Source organism: Piliocolobus tephrosceles, chromosome 6 (assembly GCF_002776525.5).
Source record: "Piliocolobus tephrosceles isolate RC106 chromosome 6, ASM277652v3, whole genome shotgun sequence".
In the NCBI taxonomy this organism is placed as follows: domain Eukaryota; kingdom Metazoa; phylum Chordata; class Mammalia; order Primates; family Cercopithecidae; genus Piliocolobus; species Piliocolobus tephrosceles.
Window position 1 is genome coordinate 89,449,712 of NC_045439.1, and position 7,540 is coordinate 89,457,251.

A 7,540-nucleotide genomic window follows, 5' to 3' on the forward strand; every position below is an offset into this window, starting at 1 on the left:
AATTACCCAGTCTCGGGTATGTCCTTATAGCAGCGGGAGAATGGACTAATACACAATCCCATCTGCCCTGACATAACCCTGGCACCCCTTTTATGAGAGACCTGCAGAAGGCATGTGGTGTCACAAAAAAGCAGGTTCATTGGGTGAAGGAAATGGTTTTAATTGTGTGTCTGCCACTTTCTAGGTGTATGGCTTTGATCCAATAATCGAATCCCTGTTAGTTTCCTCAGTTGTACATCAGGATAACAACGCCTACCTCACAGAATTCATGTGAAGATTACATGAGACAAGTCAGGAAAAACACCAAGCTTAATAAATGGTGCAGAGTAGACATTCAATCAATATTTGTTGAATAAGTGAATGCATTCTATATATACATATGTATATATATTTCACTGTATATATTTACTCATTAGCTCTGGAGGGGGTTTATCTAGCTAGCTCTGCTCAGAAGACAAGAATTTCACATTTTTCATCAGTTTTAGCTGAAACATTCCAATTTAGGAAACTGGGTCAAGCCATATCACTGTGCATTAATTATAAGTTGTGATTCCAGCAACCTGTAGAAAGATCACAAAATGGTCCAGTACCTGCAGTTTTCCACAGCGACAAATGTACCTCTGACAGTTTCCATAATCACCACCCTTTCCAATTGCTTGGGCCTTCATTGTATACAAAGAGCTGCTCACACCCATGATCACATATAACTCACCTTCAAGGAAGTTGAGTTATTCCATTTTGTAGTTGAGAAAATTAAGGCTCCAAGAGGTGAAAGAACTTGCTTAGATCATGCCTGGTGGTTGGTGGCAGAGAAGATGGACTCTCTGGGATGTGCCTAAATTGATTATCACTACAGCATGTGCTTGGTTACTTTGTTAAAGGCATAAAGGATGAATTCAAGGAGGATCCTGCCTGGTGTTATTTGCCTCTGGCTCCCCTGAACCCCTCAGGTAGAGGTTCTGAGGGTCCTATTTATATATTACAGCCTATCCCTGTTCCAGAGCCAGTTTGGAAGGAGAAAGAGGAGAGAAGCAGCCTCAATCCTCTAGACTTATGGGGTCACAGGAAATATTTCCATAATATCGTTGCATTCTGGGACCTGATAGCCCAGCCAGGATGCTGTCATCTACTTGGAAGCCATGGAGATGTGGCCAGATAACTTGGGTCAAGTCTGGCTCAGGGGTGGTGGTGTTTATCTGGAGTGACAAGATGTTACACAGGTGAGGAAAAAAACCTACTATTGATTTTTTTGTGAAGAGACAAAAACTGAGTGGTTGTGGCCATGTTGCCGACCTCGAGCAGCAGTTGGCTTCTCCATGTAGAACCTGGGAGTAGGAGACTCAGAATCAAATCTCTTCTCCCTCCCCCTCCTGTTTTCAGCTTTGTGAGAAACCTTATCATCAAATGCAATGGCCAGCAACGTTACCAACAAGAGAGATCCTCGCTCCGTGAACTCATGTGTGTTCACTGGCAATCTCAACACTCGTGTGGTCAAGAAATCTGACATGGAGGCAGTCTTTTTGAAGTATGGCAAAATTGTGGGCTGTGCTGTTCATAAGGACTTTGCCTTCGTTCAAAATTTTAATGGGAGAAATGCCCAGGCTGCTGGAGCAGGAGAGGATGGCAGAATGATTGCTGGTCAGGTTTTAGCTATTAACCTGGCTGCGGAGCCAAAAGTGAACTGAGGAAAAGCAGGTGTGAAACAATCTGCAGCGGAGATGTATAGCTCCTCTTTTCAGTTGGACTGATTATCAAGGTGATGATGATGATACGATGTACAGTTACTCAGCACGTGTGCCTCCTCCTCCTCCTATTGCTCGGGCTGTAGTGCCCTGGAAATGTCAGCGTGTATCAGGAAACAACTCACAAAGGGGCAAAAGTGGCTTCAGTTCTAAGAGTGGAGAGAGGGGATCTTCCAAGTCTGGAAAGTTGAAAGGAGATGACCTTCAGGCCATTATGAAGGAGTTGACCCAGATAAAGCAAAAGGTGGATTCTCTCCTAAAGGTGGATTCTCTCCTGGAAAACCTGGAAAAAATGGAAAAGGAGCAGAGCAAACAAGCAGTAGAGATGAGGAATGATGAGTCAGAAGAGGAACAGAGCAGCAGCTCTGTGAAGAGAGATGAGACTAACGTGAAGCTGGAGTCTGAGGGGGGTGCAGATGACTCTGCTAAGGAGGAGGACGTACTGGGTGATGATGATAATGAGGATGGGGATGACCAGCTGGAGTTGATCAAGGATGATGAAAACGAGGCTGAGGAAGGAGAGGACAACAGAGACAGCACCAATGGCATGGATGACTCTTAAGCACATAGTGGGGTTTAGAAATCTTATCCCATTCTTTCTTCACCTAGACGCTTGTCTAAGATCAAATTTTTCACCAGATCGTCTCCCCTAGTATCTTCAGCACATGCTCACTGTCCTCCCCATCCTTGTCCTTCCCATGTTTATTAATTCATGTTGCCCTGTGCCTAGTCGTGTTTTCACTTCCTTTGGCACTCCTAGTAGTTTTGTTAAGTCTTACCTTGTAAATTTTGCTTTTAATTTTGATACCTCTTTATGACTTAATAAAAAGGATGTATGGTTTTTATCAATTGTCTCCAAAATAATCTCTTGTTATGCAGGGAGGACAGTTCTTTTCATTCATACATAATAAATTCAATAGTTGCTTCCCTAACTGCAAAGACAATCTTATTTAGTTGAGTAGCTCCTGAAAGAAGCTTTGATTAGAAGTATGTGTGTTACACCCCCACATTAATGTGCTGTGTGGGGCAGTTCAACACAAATGTAACAATGTATTTTTGCGAATGAGAGTTGGCATGTCAAATGCATCGTCTAGAAAAATAATTTGTGTTATAGTCTTAAGATTTGTTTTCTAAAGTTGATACTGTGTGTTATTTTTGTGAACAGCCTGATGTTTGGGATCTTTTTTTCCTTGGAATAAATAGATCCTTATTAAACCAGGAATTTGGAGGGAAAAAAACCCTGTTTTTTTAAATTTTTGTGTTTTATTATTGTTTTCTTCAAGCTCTTTGTTTTACAGAGTCCTCCACAAAACCCCTAGAATGTACTAGATATATTTTTCTTGAAGTCATAATCATTATGCATACCAACATAACGCTACTCAAATTCTATTTCATTGAGATACATGTTGCATTGAGGAGTCAAATAACTTGACAGAGAGTGGAGATTGCTTTTCAAAATGGCTTTTACATCCCAATGAAAGTTTGGGAAGTATACCCTCCCTGCCTTTTCATCAGTGCTTTGTGGTCCAGCTGACACCATTTTTGAAGTTTTTGTTGTATGCTAAATTGTTTTGTCCTTAAATAGGAGAGGCTCAAAAACATTAAGATTTCAGGAAAACTGCAACAGCTGGAGAATGGAACCCCTACTTTCTTCTATTTTGTCCTTTTAATTACTACTTATAGCCTCAGTTACCTTCTGAACTCTGAAGTGTTACCGCAATGTTACTGAAAACAAGGAAACTCTTATTTCTGGATATTCCATAGTCTGCCTTCCCAGGTGACTGAAAACATAGAGAATGTCACACATTTATTTTACCCTAAATAATCTTTTACTCATATTAGCTAATCTTTGTGTTTTCTCTCAACTTTATTAATTGCAGTGATTGCATTTTTAGCATCCAGTCTTCTTAAGATGAATATATTAAGCAGCTGCCAATGTTGTGATACCTCATCCTTGAAAGGCCTAGTGCATTTGTGTTTTTACTTCAGTTTTTCCAGCACAGCAGAAAATGGCATTTATAATTTTTGTGCACACAAACCTTGGATTCCCCTATAAAGTTTCTATTGTTTCACAGCAGGCAGCACTGGCATTTTTTCATCCTACTGCATTACGGGCAAAACTCATGTCTTATTTATAAGGATTTTATAGATCATTTTATGTAATAGGTGACAAAAGCAGAATAGAAGAGGCTGAACTATGGACTACCTTTAGAGCCAAGATATATGATATAAAGGCACTTTCTTTTGTATGTTAATTGGTCAAAAATACTACCCACTTGATGTTTTCTGATCTGATGTGGGGAATATGGGCGAGGAGAGAAGCTCATGTTACACAGACTTTTAGTAAGTAACCCATGACTAAAAAATAAACGGGATACTTAGGAAAAGCAAAAACAAAAAAGACCCTACTATTTGTTCAGTGCCTCATATGTGCTGTCCCTACACTATCCATAATCCCCACAGCATCTTGTGATACTATTACTATTCTTCCCTTTGTATTGATGATGGAACAGAAGATTGGAGAGTGACATCTTACACAGCATCTCAAAGCTGGCAGTGGTCCAATGGTTCCAATCCAGGTCTGTGTACTATGATTCCACACTTTTCTCATCAAGGGGACTAAGGGACTCCTGTAACAAGACTAACTCTAGTATCCTCTATCTTTCTAGGGAGAGCTCAGTCACAGACTTTGATCACTACTGCTACTGGGAAGGTAGGAATTAAGCACAATGTTCTGTTTGGATCCAGTAACTGAATTATACTCAACTATTGGATTCCCACAGAGTGTCTGTGCAGATGGAACAGTGCCTTCCTCCCCTACCCTATGCATGTGCAGAAGGAGAGGCCTGACAGGGGGAACCATGCTGGAGTTTGGAACACCAGTAGCTGTAAAGACCACCTGGGGACTCTGCATAAGACTCAGCAACTGCTGCCTCTGGGACCAGGGGTTATGGTCTTCTTCTTCCCTAAAGGCTGCCACACTTACCTGGCTTACTCCTTCCTCTTCCTCCCTGGCGGAAGGGAGGATCTGATAAAATTGATGAGATTGAAAAAAGAGCCTGAAGTTGGACCCATCAGCCCCTCCCAAGTTCTTTCCCCTTTGGCCCTCATGCATGTGAGCACAAGTTTTCCTCCTGTCCTCTGCCTTTCTGATGCTGTGGCCTGTTAGGGACAAGCCTGTGGTTTTGGGTGGGTAAACCCAATTCAGGGAAATGTATTGGGGAACCCAATTGCAGCTGCAGATCCATGGTGCCTTTTCCAATTTCGCTTTACCTGCTATGAAGTGGACTCTGGTGACCACTGTTTCACATTGCTTGGAGCCCACTGTGGAAAGAGGATGGATTGATTTCCATCTCAGTGGTTGCCCTGAAATGCCAGTGTGGGGAATCTGGGCCAGGAGAGAAGTAACCAGAGGGGGCATACTGGCATGCCTTCACCGTGTAGTTGTTTCTGCTGTCCCAAGCTGGATGGACACTCCTGAGATACTTTGCTACTTGCTCCCCTGCTCCCCATGCCCTCAATGTTTTATAGATCCCAGGGCACTTGGCACACCTGGATTGAGGCCCCAACCTACCTCTCCAGGCTCCTCTCCCCCAAGTTCTGACCTGCCTAGTCAGCTCTAGCACAACACCCTGAATATCCCACTCAATTCCAACATCTGTGGCACCCTTCTGCTGGCAATGCTGAGGGTTAAATTGGAGAACCTGGCAAGAACCTTAGAGGCTGTGATGCTCAACTCTCCATCCAGAGAAGGGGCTATCTGGACTTGGCTTTCTCGTCTTGCTTTTTGGAGCAACCACTCCTGGGACTTGGTATTTCTGGTTCTTCTAAAACATTTCTTTAGGCTATGCCTCCTTGCTACTTATGTCTGGTGCAGGTGCTGTGGGTGCCACCTCCACACATTCCCGGCAGTCCTCCCCAGGCACTTGGTCCCTCTCTGGTCCCCTGTGCCATAGTAATTAGATAGTGTTTCATCATTCCATGACATGAAACAAGTGTTGCTAACTTTTTCCTTCCCTCTCTCGACACCTGCCTTATCCTCTCAAGTAGTTCGGAACTCCTTGAGGCTGGGGCTATGCTCCAGCCATCTCTTTACTCCTCCCACTTAGCACAGAGGAGGTTTCAGAAAAGCCTACACAATTGTCTGGGCCCAACATCTTGCCCATCTCCCAACATTTGAACATGGAACTGAAGGGGTGGGTTGTGCAAATGGCCCCATTTGCTCATTGCCCACTGGGTATCCATGGGTCAACCTGGAATTTAAGTTGCTCACCACCTAAAGGAGGAAACTGACATGCAAGCAGAAAATCAAAATATAGGGCAACCTCACTAGAAAGGGGGCCTATAGAGAATGCTGCAGGAACATAGGAAGGAACAATCAGCAGACCAGTGCTAGGGGGAGCTGGGCCCAGAAAAACTGAGCCTGGAAGGAGGGGCAGGAGTAGCTCATTGACATGGCCTCAAACGTGGCCTTTTATCTCCAACCGTTAGACAGCTACAGAGGTACATGGACAGTTTTGAAAGAAAGTCATCATCATATGACTATAAACTACTGTTCCATACTTAGGATGACTAGCTTGTCCTGGTTCAGCCAGGACTTTTCTGATTTTAGCACCAAAGTCCCTTCAATCCCAAGCAGATCGGGGTGGATGGTCACTTAGACCTAAGTCTGGAATGGTAGTATGAATTATTATATGCTATAAATCCTTTCATTATCTTCAGACCAGCACAATTAAATTGTATCATAATGTTTTTGTGCCAATAGCATTAGTGGGTTAGTGGCAAACATTTAAAATTTGTTGCCCCCTCCCTTTTTTTTTGAGACAGAATCTCTGTCACCCATGCAGTGGCATGATCTCAGCTCTCTGCAACCTCCACCTCCGGGGTTCAAATGATTCTTGTGCCTCAGCCTCCCAGGTAGTTGGGACTATAGTTGTGCACCACCATGCCTGACTAATTTTTGTATTTTTAGTAGAGACAGGGTTTCACCATGTTGGTTAGGCTGGTCTTGAACTCCTGGCTTCAAGTGATCCACCCACCTTGGCCTCCCAAAGTGCTTGGGATTACAGGTATAAGCCACTGTGCCTGGCCCCTGCTGCCATTTTTGAAAACTTGTATGAGGATTTCTTTATACTTTAAAAGTACTGAATGCTTCAGTCTTTGAGAGGCTCTGGCTATGGGCAGAGGGTGAGGTGAGAGATGGCAGGGTGTATTTGGGGGCCTGCAAAGAGTGGGAATATTGAGGCCCAGGGAACATGCCTTTGTGCAGGGAGGGTTGTGAAGGGGACCCTGAAGGGGTCAGCAGTGGTCACAGGGCCCCATGGACCAGGCCAATGATTCCATCTCATAGCCTTAGAAAGCCAAAAAAGATGTCATGCAGAAAAGTGCCATGGTGGGACCAGAAATTCCATGCGGATGCAATTTTGGAGAACTGATTAGGGTAGGGGGTGTAGAGGCCAAGATCAGAGGCAGGGAACCATTCTGGGGGCTGCCATATCATGCAGGTACAGTTCTACAGATATGGAGAGAAGGGCACTTTTAGTAGGAGAAAATAGACAGGATTCAGTGATTGGTTCATTGGTTGAGGAGGTGACTCACTTGGGCTTTGGGTGGTGAGGCATTGTCAACTACCAAGACAGGAATTTAATCAGGAAAATAGCTTCAGAGGGAGATGCTGCAATTGATTTTGGATGTACTGTTTGGGCCCTGGGACCACCAAAGATTTAAATGTCTGGAACTTAGGAGAGAAACATGGACTGGAGATAAATATTTGGGTGTCATCCACCTTCCAAGTCCAA

The 7,540-nt window shown here is 43.8% G+C and overlaps 1 pseudogene; it reads left to right on the top strand.

Annotated features, from left to right (window-relative positions):
- Window positions 1–1,394: 1,394 nt before the first annotated feature.
- LOC111527201 lies at window positions 1,395–2,304 on the top strand (annotated as a pseudogene).
- Window positions 2,305–7,540: the final 5,236 nt, after the last annotated feature.